Source organism: Lampetra fluviatilis, chromosome 24 (genome assembly GCF_964198595.1).
Source record: "Lampetra fluviatilis chromosome 24, kcLamFluv1.1, whole genome shotgun sequence".
Taxonomy (NCBI): domain Eukaryota; kingdom Metazoa; phylum Chordata; class Hyperoartia; order Petromyzontiformes; family Petromyzontidae; genus Lampetra; species Lampetra fluviatilis.
The window spans coordinates 2,625,290-2,646,112 of record NC_136298.1 but is presented as its reverse complement, the minus strand read 5'-3'; the positions used below and the strand labels follow the sequence as shown (position 1 = coordinate 2,646,112).

The window sequence follows — 20,823 nt, the reverse complement described above, 5'->3', positions numbered from 1 at the left end:
AACACTTCGATTATCTCATGAAATATAAATTTGCTGAGAGATAATGAACATCTTTGGCACAAATAAGTTTTGACAATGTTCTTAATACAAGATGTTGGTTGAAAATGCATGGCTATAGACTTGTACAAACAACAATATGACTTTTCTATAACAAAAACAATGATATGGGATCCAATATTAAGGACATTTCTAACTTTACTCACCACACACTCTAATACTCTGTTGAGATGAATAAAACTCAGGTCGGATGACTCTTCGTGTATTGTTCTTATGATTGTCTACTCATCCCAGAAAAATAAACCTACCGGGCTTAGAATCGTAAACTTCTTGCATCCCAAGCGTGAACCATACCCCTAGACCAACAGGCGACCTTTCTGTCGACATAGCGCATAAATACAAGTACTTGTATACGAGGATTCATGTAAATAGCATGACTTTTGCATAGTAAACTGACGGAGAATAGGACAATGAGTCAAGAATTTGCCTAGATTTAGTCAGGCTAAAAACCATTTCAATGATGCGATTTCGTGAATTGCTTATTTTATACCAATTTTGATTTTAATCATGGCATCATCATTGGTGTCAAGATATTATCATGATTGCTAATTTATGGATGAACGAAGGAGTCCCTACGCTATGTCATTGATGGTATTGATTGACCATACCTCAACATGCTGTGCAGCAAAAGTTGTGAAGATAAAGGCCAGGGCCAGTTCAAAATTGACTTGGGTTTTTGTCGACCAATCCCCAAGAAAATGGTGCTTGGGCTCGTCCGGGATTTGAACCCGGGACCTCTCGCACCCTAAGCGAGAATCATACCCCTAGACCAACGAGCCTCTCATCTTCAGCCAGTGAATAATGTTTGAAAATGAGGTTCAATCAACACTTCGATTATCTCATGAGATGTAACTTTGCTGAGAGATAATGAGCATTTTTGGCACAAATAAGTTTTGACAATGTTCTTAATACAAGATGTTAGTTGAAAATGCATGGCTATAGACTTGTACGAACAGCAATATGACTTTTCTATAACAAAAACAATGATATGGGAACCAATATTTAAGGACATTTATAACTTTACTCACCACACACTCTAATACTCTGTTGAGATGAATAAAACTCAGGTCGGAGGAGTCCTCGTGTATTGTCCTTATGATTGTCTACTCATCCCAGAAAAATAAACCTACCGGGCTTGGAATCGGGAACTTCTTGCATCCAAAGCGAGAACCATACCCCTAGACCAACAAGCGACCTTTCTGTCGACATAGCGCATAGATACGAGTACTTGTATACGAGGATTCATGTAAAAAGCATGACTTTTGCATAGTAAACTGACGGTGAATAGGACAATGAGTCAAGAATTTGCCCAGATTTAGTCAGGCTAAAAACCATTTCAATGATGCGATTTCGTGAATTGCTTATTTTATACCAATTTTGATTTTAATCATGGCATCATCATTGGTGTCAAGATATTATCATGATTGCTAATTTATGGATGAACGAAGGAGTCCCTACGCTATGTCATTGATAGTATTGATTGACCATACCTCAACATGCTGTGCAGCAAAAGTTGTGAAGATAAAGGCCAGGGCCAGTTCAAAATTGACTTGGGTTTTTGTCGACCAATCCCCAAGAAAATAGTGCTTGGGCTCGTCCGGGACTTGAACCCCGGACCTCTCACACCCTAAGCGAGAATCATACCCCTAGACCAGGGGTCGGCAACCTGCGGCTCCGGAGCCGCATGCGGCTCTTTTGAACCTTGACCGCGGCTCCGGGGCGGATGCTAGCGAGGGGAGGAGGCGCACTGTGACACCTGCTCTGGCGTTGCCGCTGCTGACAGGTCGCCGCTCCGCTCCACACTGCCCGCCCGGTGACAGGCAATAACGTTGCCGTTGCTTTGTCACATGTTTGGAAGAAGTAAAAACCTTCCTGGGCAGCAAAGAGCTCACCTTTGCTGAGCTGGAACAGCCAGAGTGGCTGGAAAAATTACATTTTATGGTAGACATGACAGCACATCTAAACACGCTAAATACAACTCTTCAGGGGAAAGGAGGCACAGCCCTGCACATGCTGGAGGAGGTTTTGGCATTCGAGCGCAAGTTGACAGTGTTTGTCAAAGATTTACAGAGAGGTACACTGTCTCACTTTCCCTCTTTGAGAGAGTTCAAACAAAGTCATGATACGATAAATTTGGAATATTTCAAGTCTGCAATCACCACAATGCAAAGTTCGTTTGGGAAACGATTCTGTGAGTTCAGAGAGGAAAAAACGACATTATCCTTCCCTGTCACTCCCCTGGCGATCGATCCATCCCTATTGAATATGACTGCATTTGCAGGTGTAAGTCAACCTGATCTTGAGATGGAACTGGCCGATATAGCCGACAAAGATATATGGGTGTCCAAGTTCAAATGCTTGACCGCTACTCTTGAGGATGTTGCCCGTCAGAAGGCCATTCTGGCTCAGAATCATAAATGGAGTGATATTGAAAACCTTCCCAAACAGGACAAACTTGTATTCGAAACATGGAATGCCATCCCCAACACTTATATAAACATGAAAAAGTATGCATTTGGAGTCCTGTCGATCTTCGGCTCCACATATGTATGTGAGCAGGTCTTCTCCAACATGAACTATATTAAAAACAAACATCGATCACGCCTCACAGATGACAGCTTGCAAGCCTGTGTGAAAATGAAGGTGACGTCTTACAGCCCTGATGTGCAGACACTGTGCACTGAGGTTCAGGAGCAAAAATCCCATTAACCAGGTAATTTAGCTATTAATTTGCAAAAATATATTTTACATTGTTAAGTGAAAAAGTCCTTTTTTTATTCAGATTGACAGCTGACTGCACGATCCTGTATATAGCAATAAGGTAAGAAACAATATATGCAGTGTTATATTTGTTTTAAATGTTGCAATGGTTTTGCGGCTCCCAGTTTATTTTTTCCTTCGGAAACGGGTCCAAGTGGCTCTTTATGTCTTAAAGGTTGCAGACCCCTGCCCTAGACCAACGGGCCACTCATCTTCAACCAGTGAATAATGTTTGAAAATGAGGTTCAATCAACACTTCGATTATCTCATGAGATATAACTTTGCTGAGAGATAATGAACATCTTTGGCACAAATAAGTTTTGACAATGTTCTTAATACAAGATGTTGGTTGAAAATGCATGGCTATAGACTTGTACGAACAGCAATATGACTTTTCTATAACAAAAACAATGATATGGGATCCAATATTTAAGGACATTTCTAACTTTACTCACCACACACTCTAATACTCTGTTGAGATGAATAAAACTCAGGTCGGAGGACTCTTCGTGTATTGTTCTTATGATTGTTTACTCATCCCAGAAAAATCAACCTACCGGGCTTAGAATCGTAAACTTCTTGCATCCCAAGCGTGAACCATACCCCTAGACCAACGGGCGACCTTTCTGTCGACATAGCGCATAAATACGAGTACTTGTATACGAGGATTCATGTAAATAGCATGACTTTTGCATAGTAAACTGACGGAGAATAGGACAATGAGTCAAGAATTTGCCCAGATTTAGTCAGGCTAAAAACCATTTCAATGATGCGATTTCGTGAATTGCTTATTTTACACCAATTTTGATTTTAATCATGATTTCCTCATTGGTGTCAAGTTATTATCATGGTATAAAGGCATTTGCTAATTCATGGATGAACGAAGGAGTCCCTTCGCTATGTCATTTATAGCATTGATTGACCATACCTCAGCATGCTGTGCAACAAACGTTGTGAAGATAAATGCCAGGGCCAGTTCAAAAATGACCAATTTCCAAGAAAATGGTGCTTGGGCTCGTCCGGGATTTGAACCCGGGACCTCTCGCACCCTAAGCGAGAATCATACCCCTAGACCAACGAGCCACTCATCTTCAACCAGTGAATGATGTTTGAAAATGAGGTTCAATCAACACTTCGATTATCTCATGAGATGTAACTTTGCTGAGAGATAATGAACATTTGTGGCACAAATAAGTTTTGACAATGTTCTTAATACAAGATGTTGGTTGAAAATGCATGGCTATATACTTGTACGAACAGCAATATGACTTTTCTATAACAAAAACAATGATATGGGATCCAATCTTTAAGGACATTTCTAACTTTACTCACCACACTCTAATACTCTGTTGAGATGAATAAAACTCAGGTCGGAGGACTCTTCGTGTATTGTTCTTATGATTGTCTACTCATCCCAGAAAAATAAACCTACCGGGCTTGGAATCGTAAACTTCTTGCATCCAAAGCGTGAACCATACCCCTAGACCAACAGGCGACCTTTCTGTTAACATAGCGCGTAAATACGAGTACTTGTATACGAGGATTCATGTAAATAGCATGACTTTTGCATAGTAAACTGACGGAGAATAGGACAATGAGTCAAGAATTTGCCCAGATTTAGTCAGGCTAAAAACCATTTCAATGATGCGATTTCGTGAATTGCTTATTTTACACCAATTTTGATTTTAATCATGGCATCATCATTGGTGTCAAGATATTATCATGATTGCTAATTTATGGATGAACGAAGGAGTCCCTACGCTATGTCATTGATAGTATTGATTGACCATACCTCAACATGCTGTGCAGCAAAAGTTGTGAAGATAAAAGCCAGGGCCAGTTCAAAATTGACTTGGGTTTTTGTCGACCAATCCCCAAGAAAATGGTGCCTGGGCTCGTCCGGGATTGAACCCGGGACCTGTCGCACCCTAAACGAGAATCATACCCCTAGACCAACGAGCCACTCATCTTCAACCAGTGAATAATGTTTGAAAATGAGGTTCAATCAACACTTCGATTATCTCATGAGATGTAACTTTGCTGAGAGATAATGAGCATTTTTGGCACAAATAAGTTTTGACAATGTTCTTAATACAAGATGTTGGTTGAAAATGCATGGCTATAGACTTGTACGAACAGCAATATGACTTTTCTATAACAAAAACAATGATATGGGATCCAATATTTAAGGACATTTCTAACTTTACTCACCACACACTCTAATACTCTCTTGAGATGAATAAAATTCAGGTCGGAGGACTCTTCGTGTATTGTTCTTGTGATTGTCTACTCATCCCAGAAAAATAAACCTACCGGGCTTGAAATCGGGAACTTCTTGCATCCAAAGCGAGAACCATACCCCTAGACCAACAAGCGACCTTTCTGTCGACATAGCGCATAAATACGAGTACTTGTATACGTGGATTCATGTAAAAAGCATGACTTTTGCATAGTAAAATGGCGGAGAATAGGACAATGAGTCAAGAATTTGCCCAGATTTGGTCAGGCTAAAAACCATTTCAATGATGCGATTTCGTGAATTGCTTATTTTACACCAATTTTGATTTTAATCATGGCATCTTCATTGGTGTCAAGTTATTATCATAATTGCTAATTTATGGATGAACGAAGGAGTCCCTACGCTATGTCATTGATAGTATTGATTGACCATACCTCAACATGATGTGCAGCAAAAGTTGTGAAGATAAAAGCCAGGGCCAGTTCAAAATTGACTTGGGTTTTTGTCGACCAATCCCCAAGAAAATGGTGCTTGGGCTCGACCGGGATTGAACCCGGGACCTGTCACACCCTAAGCGAGAATCATACCCATAGACCAACGAGCCACTCATCTTCAACCAGTGAATAATGTTTGAAAATGAGGTTCAATCAACACTTCGATTATCTCATGAGATGTAACTTTGCTGAGAGATAATGAACATTTTTGGCACAAATAAGTTTTGACAATGTTCTTAAAACAAGATGTTGGTTGAAGGACATTTCTAACTTTACTCACCACACACTCTAATACTCTCTTGAGATGAATAAAATTCAGGTCGGAGGACTCTTCGTGTATTGTTCTTATGATTGTCTACTCATCCCAGAAAAATAAACCTACCGAGCTTGGCATTGGGAACTTCTTGCATCCAAAGCGATAACCATACCCTTAGACCAACAAGCGACCTTTCTGTCGACATAGCGCATAAATACGAGTACTTGTATACGAGGATTCATGTAAAAAGCATGACTTTTGCATTGTAAAATGACGGAGAATAGGACAATGAGTCAAGAATTTGCCGAGATTTAGTCAGGCTAAAAACCATTTCAATGATGCGATTTCGTGAATTGCTTATTTTACACCAATTTTGATTTTAATCATGATTTCCTCATTGGTGTCAAGTTATTATCATGATATAAAGGCATTTGCTAATTCATGGATGAACGGAGTCCCTTCGCTATGTCATTTATAGCATTGATTGACCATACCTCAGCATGCTGGGCAACAAACGTTGTGAAGATAAATGCCAGGGCCAGTTCAAAAATGACCAATTTCCAAGAAAATGGTGCTTGGGCTCGTCCGGGATTTGAACCCGGGACCTCTCGCACCCTAAGCGAGAATCATACCCCTAGACCAGGGGTCGGCAACCTGCGGCTCCGGAGCCGCATGCGGCTCTTTTGAACCTTGACCGCGGCTCCGGGGCGGATGCTAGCGAGGGGAGGAGGCGCACTGTGACACCTGCTCTGGCGTTGCCGCTGCTGACAGGTCGCCGCTCCGCTCCACACTGCCCGCCCGGTGACAGGCAATAACGTTGCCGTTGCTTTGTCACATGTTTGGAAGAAGTAAAAACCTTCCTGGGCAGCAAAGAGCTCACCTTTGCTGAGCTGGAACAGCCAGAGTGGCTGGAAAAATTACATTTTATGGTAGACATGACAGCACATCTAAACACGCTAAATACAACCCTTCAGGGGAAAGGAGGCACATCCCTGCACATGCTGGAGGAGGTTTTGGCATTCGAGCGCAAGTTGACAGTGTTTGTCAAAGATTTACAGAGAGGTACACTGTCTCACTTTCCCTCTTTGAGAGAGTTCAAACAAAGTCATGATACGATAAATTTGGAATATTTCAAGTCTGCAATCACCACAATGCAAAGTTCGTTTGGGAAACGATTCTGTGAGTTCAGAGAGGAAAAAACGACATTATCCTTCCCTGTCACTCCCCTGGCGATCGATCCATCCCTATTGAATATCAACCTGATCTTGAGATGGAACTGGCCGATATAGCCGACAAAGATATATGGGTGTCCAAGTTCAAATGCTTGACCGCTACTCTTGAGGATGTTGCCCGTCAGAAGGCCATTCTGGCTCAGAATCATAAATGGAGTGATATTGAAAACCTTCCCAAACAGGACAAACTTGTATTCGAAACATGGAATGCCATCCCCAACACTTATATAAACATGAAAAAGTATGCATTTGGAGTCCTGTCGATCTTCGGCTCCACATATGTATGTGAGCAGGTCTTCTCCAACATGAACTATATTAAAAACAAACATCGATCACGCCTCACAGATGACAGCTTGCAAGCCTGTGTGAAAATGAAGGTGACGTCTTACAGCCCTGATGTGCAGACACTGTGCACTGAGGTTCAGGAGCAAAAATCCCATTAACCAGGTAATTTAGCTATTAATTTGCAAAAATATATTTTACATTGTTAAGTGAAAAAGTCCTTTTTTTATTCAGATTGACAGCTGACTGCACGATCCTGTATATAGCAATAAGGTAAGAAACAATATATGCAGTGTTATATTTGTTTTAAATGTTGCAATGGTTTTGCGGCTCCCAGTTTATTTTTTCCTTCGGAAACGGGTCCAAGTGGCTCTTTATGTCTTAAAGGTTGCAGACCCCTGCCCTAGACCAACGAGCCACTCATCTTCAACCAGTGAATAATGTTTGAAAATGAGGTTCAATCAACACTTCGATTATCTCATGAGATGTAACTTTGCTGAGAGATAATGAACATTTTTGGCACAAATAAGTTTTGACAATGTTCTTAATACAAGATGTTGGTTGAAAATGCATGGCTATAGACTTGTACGAACAGCAATATGACTTTTCTATAACAAAAACAATGATATGGGATCCAATATTTAAGGACATTTCTAACTTTACTCACCACACACTCTAATACTCTGTTGAGATGAATAAAACTCAGGTCGGAGGACTCTTCGTGTATTGTTCTTATGATTGTCTACTCATCCCATAAAAATAAACCTACCGGGCTTGGAATCGTAAACTTCTTGCATCCAAAGCATGAACCATAACTCTAGACCAACAGGCGATCTTTCTGTCGACATAGCGCGTAAATACGAGTACTTGTATACGAGGATTCATGTAAATAGCATGACTTTTGCATAGTAAACTGACGGAGAATAGGACAATGAGTCAAGAATTTGCCCAGATTTAGTCAGGCTAAAAACCATTTCAATGATGCGATTTCGTGAACTGCTTATTTTATACCTATTTTGATTTTAATCATGGCATCATCATTGGTGTCAAGATATTATCATAATTGCTAATTTATGGATGAACGAAGGAGTCCCTACGCTATGTCATTGATAGTATTGATTGACCATACCTCAACATGATGTGCAGCAAAAGTTGTGAAGATAAAAGCCAGGGCCAGTTCAAAATTGACTTGGGTTTTTGTCGACCAATCCCCAAGAAAATGGTGCTTGGGCTCGTCCGGGATTGAACCCGGGACCTGTCACACCCTAAGCGAGAATCATACCCATAGACCAACGAGCCACTCATCTTCAACCAGTGAATAATGTTTGAAAATGAGGTTCAATCAACACTTCGATTATCTCATGAGATGTAACTTTGCTGAGAGATAATGAGCATTTTTGGCACAAATAAGTTTTGACAATGTTCTTAATACAAGATGTTGGTTGAAAATGCATGGCTATAGACTTGTACGAACAGCAATATGTCTTTTCTATAACAAAAACAATGATATGGGATCCAATATTTAAGGACATTTCTAACTTTACTCACCACACACTCTAATACTCTCTTGAGATGAATAAAATTCAGGTCGGAGGACTCTTCGTGTATTGTTCTTATGATTGTCTACTCATCCCAGAAAAATAAACCTAACGAGCTTGGCATCGGGAACTTCTTGCATCCAAAGCGAGAACCATACCCTTAGACCAACAAGCGACCTTTCTGTCGACATAGCGCATAAATACGAGTACTTGTGTAGTGGTGATACGCGCTGGGTGTATATGTCGTGTGCCAGCGCGTATGTACGGGTGTGTGTGTGGTGACGCGCGCTGACGGGGAGGAGCAGGCGTCAGTGCGCGGGTGGGGGTAGTGCTGCTGATTGGCTGTGTGCCGGTGACGCGCCCAGAGGGAGTGATCGGGTAGCAGCGCGGTGTGATTGGTCGGGGAGTGGAAACACGCGCTGAGCGGAACCGGATCGTAGGGATAGCGCGTGGGGATTGGGTAACTGAGGAGCGGTGCCGACGTTGAGGTCCGCATCCGCTCCGTCTCCCGGGAAGAAGGGGTATATAAGGTGATGCACAGAGGAGCAGGGGCAGAAGTGGAACCATCTAAGAATGAAGACGAAGGTGCAGAGATAGAGCCCGGAGAGGAGAGTAATGGAGAGTAATGGAGAGTAGAGGAGAGTGAGGTATAAGTGTGTAGCCAGCGAGAGAGAACGGTCTACACGAGCTGAGTAATGTATAGTGTGTAGCCAGCGAGAGAGAACGGTCTACACGAGCTGAGTAATGTATAGTGTGTAGCCAGCGAGAGAGAACGGTCTACACGAGCTGAGTAATGTATAGTGTGTAGCCAGCGAGAGAGAACGGTCTACACGAGCTGAGTAATGTATAGTGTGTAGCCAGCGAGAGAGAACGGTCTACACGAGCTGAGTAATGTATAGTGTGTAGCCAGCGAGAGAGAACGGTCTACACAAGCTGAGTAATGTATAGTGTGTAGCCAGCGAGAGAGAACGGTCTACACGAGCCGAGTATGCATACGGTGTAGCCAGCGAGAGAGGAAGGTCTACACGAGCCGAGTATGCATACGGTGTAGCCAGAGAGAGAGATGCAAAGTCTACACGAGGCGAGTGGAGAGTGTAGCAGAGGCGCAGAGTCTACACGAGGCGAGAGAGGAGTGTAGCCGAGGCGCGGAGTCTACACGAGGCACAGAGAGCCGGCAGCACAGAATCCAGAGTCAAGAGAAGCGCATTGTGAAGAAGAGAGGCCACGCGTTGTATTGTTACAAGTCAAGATTTAATAAAAGAAGTGTGTTCCCGTCAAGGAGTTTCCTGCCGTCATTTTCCAATACTTCATCTGGCGTCAGAAGTGAAACGGGCTTCCAAGTATGGAGACGAGGAAGACCCGTAGGACCCACGGGATTGACCGCGAGGAAGACCTGGACGACTCGGGGCCGCTGGTGGCGGGGGGTGAGGAAGAGGACTTGCCCACGCTGCAGGGTCCGTCGACGGCGCCGGCCGAGCGACCGGGGACAGACGCCGGGCTTCGTGAGGCGCACTCCCGACTGGCGGAGCTGCTGCTCGCCGCCGCGTCCATCTTGGCGGAGATCAGCTCGTCGGGAGGAGCGGGGACGGTGGGGGACATTTTACAAGGTCGCCCCGCAGATTCCCGCCAAAACGAATGGGGGATTCCCGCCATTGCGCCTGGGCCTACTTATGGCGGGAACGGCGAGCGCCACGTGGTGGTGGGTTCCCAAGCGCGCGCATCGACGTCATCAGCGCGCGAGGGGGTCCGCCATCTTACGTCTGCTGCTGGAGCCGCCATCTTAGACACCGACGGACAGGCGGAGAGGAACCACGAGGCGGATGACTTCATTTTTCAGCAGCGCCTGCCCACGTTGTCAGCCTTCAAGGCGGAAGGCGGAGACTGGGGCCAATTTCAGCGAAGGTTTTTGGCGCATCAAGAGATGTCAGCGTGGTCCGATGCTACGGCGCTGCGGGCATTGCCCGCCATGCTGGACGACGATGCGCTCGCGGCCTTCAGGGCTGCACGGAAGTCGGACCGCTCCACGCTGAAGGATGCGCTGGGTTTGTTGGCCAGGGTCTACGGGGCTCCCTCTACGTGCCGCCATCAGTTCTACGCAAGACGGAAAGCGGCCACGGAGACCGCGCTGGCCTATCGCACGGCGTTGCTGGCTCTTGCTGATGCTGCGTTCCCTCGGATGGACGAGGAGGGCCAAGACGCGATGGTTTTGGAGCAGCTGCTCAAGTTGGCGCAGGACCTGGGGGTCCCTATCAACACAGCTGACGAGATTGATATTTCTTCTTTGAGAGTCGCCACGAGTATTCAAGCGCACGAGGCCCTGCAACGGAAGCAAGGCGTTGGTTGCAACGCTGCTGTCGTCGCAGCCCCGGGTTTGGTGGTCGCCGAACCCCAAGTCGTCAGCCCACGAGAGGAGGCGTTCGCCACGGGACGACCAGGGGACTGGAGGCCGGGGGCCCGGTCGCCTCTGCGATCGGGCCGAAAGTCGGAGCAACCAAGATCTACTCCGACCCTCGTCACGTGCTATAACTGCGGCCTCCGGGGCCACGTGGCGTCCGGGTGCCGCGCTCCGCGGCAGCGCGCCATGGGAGCTCGGCTGGACGACGACCGAGAGCCCAAGTCATCTCTACAATCCCCGGCAAGTCGCGGCACCTCACACGCTCGGCCTGTTTATTCGGCACACATGGGACGCCGCGTTGCGGCGGAGGAGGGCCGGTTAAGGTTCGGGGATTCGGTTCGGCGAGGGGGGTTCGGCCGGGACCAGGGAGACATTGAATGGGCGGAATTGGGGCATAGAATTGTGGCTGCTTCGGCGGGTTCGTCCGTTGTTACGGGATCTATTGATGGGGTTGAGATTAGGGTGTTAGTGGACACGGGGGCATCGGCAACTATTATATCGGACCTCATTTATAATATTCTTCCGGTCCAATGTCGTCCGCTGCTTCCAGTGGATGTGCCATTTTACGCCGCTAATGGGGGATCGTTGGGCATTATCGGTCAGGTTAGGGCGTCCATTTGCATTGGAGATATCAAATTGTCGGGACCCGTTTTCGTTTCGTCTTCTTTGGCAGTTCCGTGTCTTTTGGGCACTGACTTTTTGGCTAAAATGCCCATTAAAATTCTTATCGATCAACGATGCATTGAACTGCCATCGGGTCGCCGGATTTCATTTTTGACGGGCCCTACTGACATTCGGACGGCGTGCGCTACGATACAAGCGGTGGCGACGCAGACAGTGCAAGTGCCCCCGGGTTCACAGATGTTGATTCCCCTCCGGTTGCGGAAACCATGGGTGAGGGAGGCTTCGGGACAGAGTATGCTTTTGGGTCCTTCTAACAAGGCTGTCGGGGGTCTTGATTTATCGGTGGCTCACACTTTGGTGCGGGCTGACAGGGATCCGCTTGTGATGGTTTTGAACGCGGGGTCGCGACCAGCTGTCATTCCGCAGGGCACCGTGCTGGCTCACGCGGCGCAGGTCCCTGGGGATGATGGGTTGGTTGCGCAGGTGGGCTCGAGCCCCGCGCGGAACGTTGAGCCAAGGGAAGACCTTGAGTGGGTCCATTCGTTATGTGCCTCCTCGGACGATTTGTCGGCGGCGCAGTTGGGTGCGCTGCGCGAGTTGCTCATTGAATTCTCTGAGGTATTCAGTAAACATAAGTATGACATTGGGTGCACGGATTTGTTGCACCATCACATTGAAACGGGCGATGCGGCGCCGGTCAGGCAAAATCCCTTCCGACTGAGTCCCGTGGAGAAGGAACATGTTCAGTCGGCTGTTAACGATATGCTAGAAGCCGATATTATTTCGCCCTCCTCTAGCCCGTGGGGAGCGCCTATTGTGCTGGTTAAGAAGCAGGACGGGTCCCTGCGATTCTGCGTTGATTTCCGTCGCCTGAATAAGATCTCTGTGGCTGACGCGTATCCGCTCCCCAGGATGGATGAGTCCCTCGATGCATTGTCTGGTGCGCGATATTTTTCGACTCTTGATTTGTTATCGGGGTTTTGGCAGTTGCCGCTCGACGAAGAGTCGAAACCTAAGACAGCATTTCGGACTCCAGGGGGGCTGTTCCAGTTTAACCGGTTACCCATGGGACTTCACTCCTCTCCAGCGACGTTTCAGCGACTTATGGAGCTGGTTTTGTCGGGCTTGCAGTGGGATACATGCTTGATTTATATGGACGATGTCATTGTTTTCAGTAAAACGTTTGAGGAACACCTTCGGCGATTGAGAGGGGTGTTCTTGCGAATGCGATCGGCTAAGTTGAAATTTAAACCGGCCAAATGTCACCTCCTTCGTAGGTCCGTTAGATACTTGGGTCACATTGTCGATTCTTCGGGGATCTCCACCGATCCCGCGAAGACGGATTGTGTCGGTTCGTGGCCGACACCTACGTCCGTTTCCGACGTGCGTAGTTTCATCGGGTTTGCTTCTTATTATTGGCGGTTCGTTGAGCACTTCGCCACTATTGCAAAACCCTTGCACGCTCTAACGGCGAAGGGAGTGAAGTTCAAATGGGGACCGGAGGAGGAGGCCGCGTTTCGCTCCCTCCGGGACGCCTTGGTGGGTGCCCCACCCTTGTGTTATCCCGATTTTGCCAGTCCCTTTTTGCTGGACACGGATGCTAGCAACACGGGCATTGGGGGGGTGCTATCCCAAGTCGTTGGGGGTGTCGAAAGAGTTGTCGCCTACGGTAGTAGGGTGTTGTCTCCGGCGGAGCAGCGCTACTGTGTCACCCGTCGCGAGCTGCTTGCCATTGTTTTTTTTGTGCAGCAGTTTAGGCCATATCTTTATGGTCGTCACTTTACAGTCAGAACGGACCACGCGGCGCTACAGTATTCATTGAGGGTCGCCCAGCCCTCGGGCCAGTTGTCGCGTTGGTTGGAAGTCCTCCAGGACTATCAGTTTACGACTACGTACCGTAAGGGGTTGCGACACACGAATGCCGATTGCTTGTCGCGGTTGTTGCCTTGTGATGAATGCGCGTGTTTGTCGGGATCGGCGCGCTGTAAACCGACGCTTGCGGGGGAGATGGGGGCACTGGCTGCGACAGCGGGCGCACCGATCGGGGATGATTCCACTGCCTCTCAGGGTCGGGACTCGCTGCTCTCGCTGTCGCTCAGCGAATGGGGCCGCCTCCAGATGGCGGACAGCTCGCTGCTAGCATTGCGCCGCAAGGTTGGGGGTCCCGAGGGGGACCAGGAGCGTACCGGCTCCTATGTACTTGAGCGGGGCGTGTTATTGAAATGGGACAGTTTGTCCCGGCGGAACGCACTCGTGGTGCCTTCCGCTGTGAGGGGGAGGGTTGTCTTGGCGGCACACGAACGCCTCTTGCACTTGGGAGTTAACAAGACGCTTGCCCTGCTTCAGCGTGACTATTACTGGCCGGGAATGGGAAGTGATGTGGTGCATATTCTGAAGGGGTGCGTTGAGTGCGCCAGGCGTAAACCACCGGCCGTGGCAGCTAATCCACCGCTGCAATCTATTCAGGTCTCGCGTACCAACGAGCTCGTTGCACTCGACATTTTGGGGCCCTTCCCAGTCACGCCGAGAGGGAATAAATATTTGTTAGTGGGGGTCGAATACTTTACCCGATGGCCTATGGCGTGGCCTCTCGCTAACCAGTCGGCAGCGGCTGTGACGGATGCCTTCGTCCAGGGCTATGTCCTGGACAAGGGGGCTCCCGAACGCCTGCTGACCGACCAAGGTAAAAAATTTTCGAGTAAATTGTTGCAAGAGGTGTGCGATCTGTTGGGTACCAAGAAGGTGCGTACCTCCCCGTACCACCCGCAGACTGACGGGATGGTGGAGAGACTCCACAAAACCTTGACTTCCATGCTGTGCCAGCAGGTGTGCGAGGCACATGTAGATTGGGACCTGCAGGTCCCGGGAGTCCTTGCCGCGTATAGAATGGCCCCCCATGCAGCTACGGGGTTTTCCCCATTCTATTTGATGTACGGTCGGGAAGCTGACCCGCCAATAGAAACGCAACTTGGCCTGTCCGCTCCACGAACTAATTCTAATTTGGCAGAACATATTAAGTTTAATATTCACAAGCTGACAGAGGCGAGGGAGGCCGCGCGGCTTAATTCGCGGGCTCGCCAAATTGCTAATGAACGGTTGCGGGCACGGAAGGTGTCCATGCACGAATGGAAACCAGGTGACAGGGCCTGGCTGCATTGCCCTCAGGCACCCTTGGCTACGTCGCCTAAATTGTTGAGACCGTGGAGGGGACCCGTGGAGGTCGTGCGCGTTGCACGGCCCCAGTGCGTTCAGATAAAGTGGGGAAAGCGCCGGTGGTACGTTCACCCCTCCCGACTGAAACCGTTCTCGCCTCCATATGGCCTCCCCTTGTGTCGTGATGGCCGGGCGTGTGACGTGACCGGCGACCCAGAGGGGGAAATGTCTCTGCCTGATCCACACGTATTTTCGCCTGATCTGCTCCCAGGTGTCTCGGAACTGACAGCTGCCGATCACCGGCGGCCGGATCTCCGCGGCGGGGCCGGCCCTTTCAGGCCCGTTCCGCGCCGTCTGGAGCAGCCGGAACCGCCGGACGGTCGTCAGTGTCCCGCCCCATACGATGGACCAGCCAGACGGACTCGCGCCAGGTCGTGCTACTTTGCATGACCTGCCTCGTGAGGAGTCGGGGCAGTTGGAGCGCCTCGTCACTGCGTGTAGTCGCAGGGACGTGGGGCGCGTTCGTTTCGAATTTGCTCGTATCGTGTTATTGTTGACTTTTCGGGTTCATTGTCAATCTGTACATAGTTATTCTTGTTGTTGTTGTTGTTGTGTTATGTTACGGGGCACACTCGGGGGGCTACGGGGTTTTTTTTTGTTGGTTGTCGTTTTATCGTCGCGGTTGGTTGTTGTTAGCAGCCGGGCCGGCTGCGAGCTATGTGGGAGGGGGTGATGTAGTGGTGATACGCGCTGGGTGTATATGTCGTGTGCCAGCGCGTATGTACGGGTGTGTGTGTGGTGACGCGCGCTGACGGGGAGGAGCAGGCGTCAGTGCGCGGGTGGGGGTAGTGCTGCTGATTGGCTGTGTGCCGGTGACGCGCCCAGAGGGAGTGATCGGGTAGCAGCGCGGTGTGATTGGTCGGGGAGTGGAAACACGCGCTGAGCGGAACCGGATCGTAGGGATAGCGCGTGGGGATTGGGTAACTGAGGAGCGGTGTCGACGTTGAGGTCCGCATCCGCTCCGTCTCCCGGGAAGAAGGGGTATATAAGGTGATGCACAGAGGAGCAGGGGCAGAAGTGGAACCATCTAAGAATGAAGACGAAGGTGCAGAGATAGAGCCCGGAGAGGAGAGTAATGGAGAGTAATGGAGAGTAGAGGAGAGTGAGGTATAAGTGTGTAGCCAGCGAGAGAGAACGGTCTACACGAGCTGAGTAATGTATAGTGTGTAGCCAGCGAGAGAGAACGGTCTACACGAGCTGAGTAATGTATAGTGTGTAGCCAGCGAGAGAGAACGGTCTACACGAGCTGAGTAATGTATAGTGTGTAGCCAGCGAGAGAGAACGGTCTACACGAGCTGAGTAATGTATAGTGTGTAGCCAGCGAGAGAGAACGGTCTACACGAGCTGAGTAATGTATAGTGTGTAGCCAGCGAGAGAGAACGGTCTACACAAGCTGAGTAATGTATAGTGTGTAGCCAGCGAGAGAGAACGGTCTACACGAGCCGAGTATGCATACGGTGTAGCCAGCGAGAGAGGAAGGTCTACACGAGCCGAGTATGCATACGGTGTAGCCAGAGAGAGAGATGCAAAGTCTACACGAGGCGAGTGGAGAGTGTAGCAGAGGCGCAGAGTCTACACGAGGCGAGAGAGGAGTGTAGCCGAGGCGCGGAGTCTACACGAGGCACAGAGAGCCGGCAGCACAGAATCCAGAGTCAAGAGAAGCGCATTGTGAAGAAGAGAGGCCACGCGTTGTATTGTTACAAGTCAAGATTTAATAAAAGAAGTGTGTTCCCGTCAAGGAGTTTCCTGCCGTCATTTTCCAATACTTCACTTGTATACGAGGATTCATGTAAAAAGCATGACTTTTGCATTGTAAAATGACGGAGAATAGGACAATGAGTCAAGAATTTGCCGAGATTTAGTCAGGCTAAAAACCATTTGAATGATGCGATTTCGTGAATTGCTTATTTTACACCAATTTTGATTTTAATCATGATTTCCTCATTGGTGTCAAGTTATTATCATGATATAAAGGCATTTGCTAATTCATGGATGAACGGAGTCCCTTCGCTATGTCATTTATAGCATTGATTGACCATACCTCAGCATGCTGGGCAACAAACGTTGTGAAGATAAATGCCAGGGCCAGTTCAAAAATGACCAATTTCCAAGAAAATGGTGCTTGGGCTCGTCCGGGATTTGAACCCGGGACCTCTCGCACCCTAAGCGAGAATCATACCCCTAGACCAACGAGCCACTCATCTTCAACCAGTGAATAATGTTTGAAAATGAGGTTCAATCAACACTTCGATTATCTCATGAGATGTAACTTTGCTGAGAGATAATGAACATTTTTGGCACAAATAAGTTTTAACAATGTTCTTAATACAAGATGTTGGTTGAAAATGCATGGCTATAGACTTGTACGAACAGCAATATGACTTTTCTATAACAAAAACAATGATATGGGATCCAATATTTAAGGACATTTCTAACTTTACTCACCACACACTCTAATACTCTGTTGAGATGAATAAAACTCAGGTCGGAGGACTCTTCGTGTATTGTTCTTATGATTGTCTACTCATCCCATAAAAATAAACCTACCGGGCTTGGAATCGTAAACTTCTTGCATCCAAAGCGTGAACCATAACTCTAGACCAACAGGCGATCTTTCTGTCGACATAGCGCGTAAATACGAGTACTTGTATACGAGGATTCATGTAAAAAGCATGACTTTTGCATAGTAAACTGACGGAGAATAGGACAATGAGTCAAGAATTTGCCCAGATTTAGTCAGGCTAAAAACCATTTCAATGATGCGATTTCGTGAATTGCTTATTTTACACCAATTTTTATTTTAATCATGGCATCATCATTGGTGTCAAGATGTTATCATGATTGCTAATTTATGGATGAACGAAGGAGTCCCTACGCTATGTCATTGATAGTTTTGATTGACCATACCTCAACATGCTGTGCAGAAAAAGTTGTGAAGATAAATGCCAGGGCCAGTTCAAAAATGACCAATTTCCAAGAAAATGGTGCTTGGGCTCGTCCGGGATTTGAACCCGGGACCTCTCGCACCCTAAGCGAGAATCATACCCCTAGACCAACGAGCCACTCATCTTCAACCAGTGAATAATGTTTGAAAATGAGGTTCAATCAACACTTCGTTTATCTCATGAGATGTAACTTTGCTGAGAGATAATGAACATTTTTGGCACAAATAAGTTTTAACAATGTTCTTAATACAAGATGTTGGTTGAAAATGCATGGCTATAGACTTGTACGAACAGCAATATGACTTTTCTATAACAAAAACAATGATATGGGATCCAATATTTAAGGACATTTGTAACTTTACTCACCACACACTCTAATACTCTGTTGAGATGAATAAAACTCAGGTCGGAGGACTCTTCGTGTATTGTTCTTATGATTGTCTACTCATCCCAAAAAAATAAACCTACCGGGCTTGGAATCGTAAACTTCTTGCATCCAAAGCGTGAACCATACCCCTAGACCAACACGCGACCTTTCTGTCGACATAGCGCGTAAATACGAGTACTTGTATACGAGGATTCATGTAAATAGCATGACTTTTGCATAGTAAACTGACGGAGAATAGGACGAGTCAAAAATTTGCCCAGATTTAGTCAGGCTAAAAACCATTTCAATGATGCGATTTCGTGAATTGCTTATTTTATACCAATTTTGATTTTAATCATGGCATCATCATTGGTGTCAAGTTATTATCATGATATAAAGGCAATTGCTAATTTATGGATGAACGAAGGAGTCCCTACGCTATGTCATTGATAGTATTGATTGACCATACCTCAACATGCTGTGCAGCAAATTTGTGAAGATAAAAGCCAGGACCAGTTCAAAATTGACTTGGGTTTTTGTCCACCAATCCCCAAGAAAATGGTGCTTGGGCTCGTCCGGGATTGAACCCGGGACCTGTCGCACCCTAAGCGAGAATCATACCCCTAGACCAACGAGCCAGTCATCTTCAACCAGTGAATAATGTTTGAAAATGAGGTTCAATCAACACTTCGATTATCTCATGAGATGTAACTTTGCTGAGAGATAATGAGCATTTTTGGCACAAATAAGTTTTGACAATGTTCTTAATACAAGATGTTGGTTGAAAATGCATGGCTATAGACTTGTACGAACAGCAATATGACTTTTCTATAACAAAAACAATGATATGGGATCCAATATTTAAGGACATTTCTAACTTTACTCACCACACACTCTAATACTCACTTGAGATGAATAAAATTCAGGTCGGAGGACTCTTCGTGTATTGTTCTTATGATTGTCTACTCATCCCAGAAAAATAAACCTACCGGGCTTGGAATCGGGAACTTCTTGCATCCAAAGCGAGAACCATACCCCTAGACCAACAAGCGACCTTTCTGTCGACATAGCGCATAAATACGAGTACTTGTATACGAGGATTCATGTAAAAAGCATGACTTTTGCATAGTAAAATGACGGAGAATAGGACAATGAGTCAAGAATTTGCCCAGATTTAGTCAGGCTAAAAACCATTTCAATGACGCGATTTCTTGAATTGCTTATTTTACACTAATTTAGATTTTAATCATGATATCATCATTGGTGTCAAGTAAATATCATGATATAAAGGCAATTGCTAATTTATGGATGAACGAAGGAGTCCCGTCGCGATGTCATTTATAGCATTGATTGACCATACCTCAGCATGCTGTGCAGCAAAATTTGTGAAGATAAAAGCCAGGGATAGTTCAAAATTGACTTGGGTTTTTGTCGACCAATCCCCAAGAAAATGGTGCTTGGCCTCTTCCGGGATTTGAACCCGGGACCTCTCGCACCCTAAGCGAGAAGCATACCCCTAGACCAACGAGCCACTCATCTTCAACCAGTGAATAATGTTTGAAAATGAGGTTCAATCAACACTTCGATTATCTCATGAGATGTAACTTTGCTGAGAGATAATGAGCATTTTTGGCACAAATAAGTTTTGACAATGTTCTTAATACAAGATGTTGGTTGAAAATGCATGGCTATAGACTTGTACGAACAGCAATATGACTTTTCTATAACAAAAACAATGATTTGGGAACCAATATTTAAGGACATTTCTAACTTTACTCACCACACACTCTAATACTCTATTGAGATGAATACAACTCAGGTCGCAGGAGTCCTCGTGTATTGTCCTCATAATTGTCTATCACATCCCAGAAAAGTAAAACTACCGGGCTTGGAATCGGGAACTTCTTGCATCCAAAGCGAAAACCATACCCCTTGACCAACAAGCGACCTTTCTATCGACATAGCACGTAAATACGAGTACTTGTGTAATGCGGGCGTAAGCGACCTTCCGGATGTGACGTCACGGGGGGTGGAGTCATGTGACGTGGGTGGAAGGTTCGGGTCCTTAAGCGGGTAAACCGGAAGGGGAAGTCAGTCAGGGTGTGAGCGGAAAAGAGTGAGGCCACGCGGGCGAGGGAGAAGAGGGGGGGCACCGACGGCCATCGGGAGCCAACCCCGAAGACAGGAGGAAGCTGCGGAGTGGTGTGCAGCTGCAGAGGAGACAGCCAGAAGGGCTGCGTGTTAGAGGCAGCGGTGTGGCTGCCAGGTGGAGCTGCGGAGAGAGAGAGAGAGACAGCACGAGGCTGTCAGAGCTGCGGAGAGAGAGAGGGAGACAGCACGAGGCTGTCAGAGCTGCGGAGAGAGAGAGGAGTTGCAGCGAGTACAGCCAAGGGGGGCTGTGTGAGAGAAACAGCAGCGGGG

The 20,823-nt window shown here is 47.0% G+C and overlaps 4 non-coding genes across 4 annotated transcripts; all 4 read right to left on the bottom strand.

The window, feature by feature from the left end:
- Positions 1-764: 764 nt before the first annotated feature.
- Positions 765-836, bottom strand: TRNAP-AGG (transfer RNA proline (anticodon AGG)). Its single transcript has one exon. It is a non-coding gene; the product is annotated as a tRNA-Pro (tRNA).
- A 2,992-nt stretch (positions 837-3,828) lies between these two features.
- Positions 3,829-3,900, bottom strand: TRNAP-AGG (transfer RNA proline (anticodon AGG)). Its single transcript has one exon. It is a non-coding gene; the product is annotated as a tRNA-Pro (tRNA).
- Positions 3,901-17,214: 13,314 nt separating this feature from the next.
- Positions 17,215-17,286, bottom strand: TRNAP-AGG (transfer RNA proline (anticodon AGG)). The gene has a single exon. It is a non-coding gene; the product is annotated as a tRNA-Pro (tRNA).
- A 794-nt stretch (positions 17,287-18,080) lies between these two features.
- On the bottom strand, positions 18,081-18,152 carry TRNAP-AGG (transfer RNA proline (anticodon AGG)). The gene has a single exon. It is a non-coding gene; the product is annotated as a tRNA-Pro (tRNA).
- Positions 18,153-20,823: the final 2,671 nt, after the last annotated feature.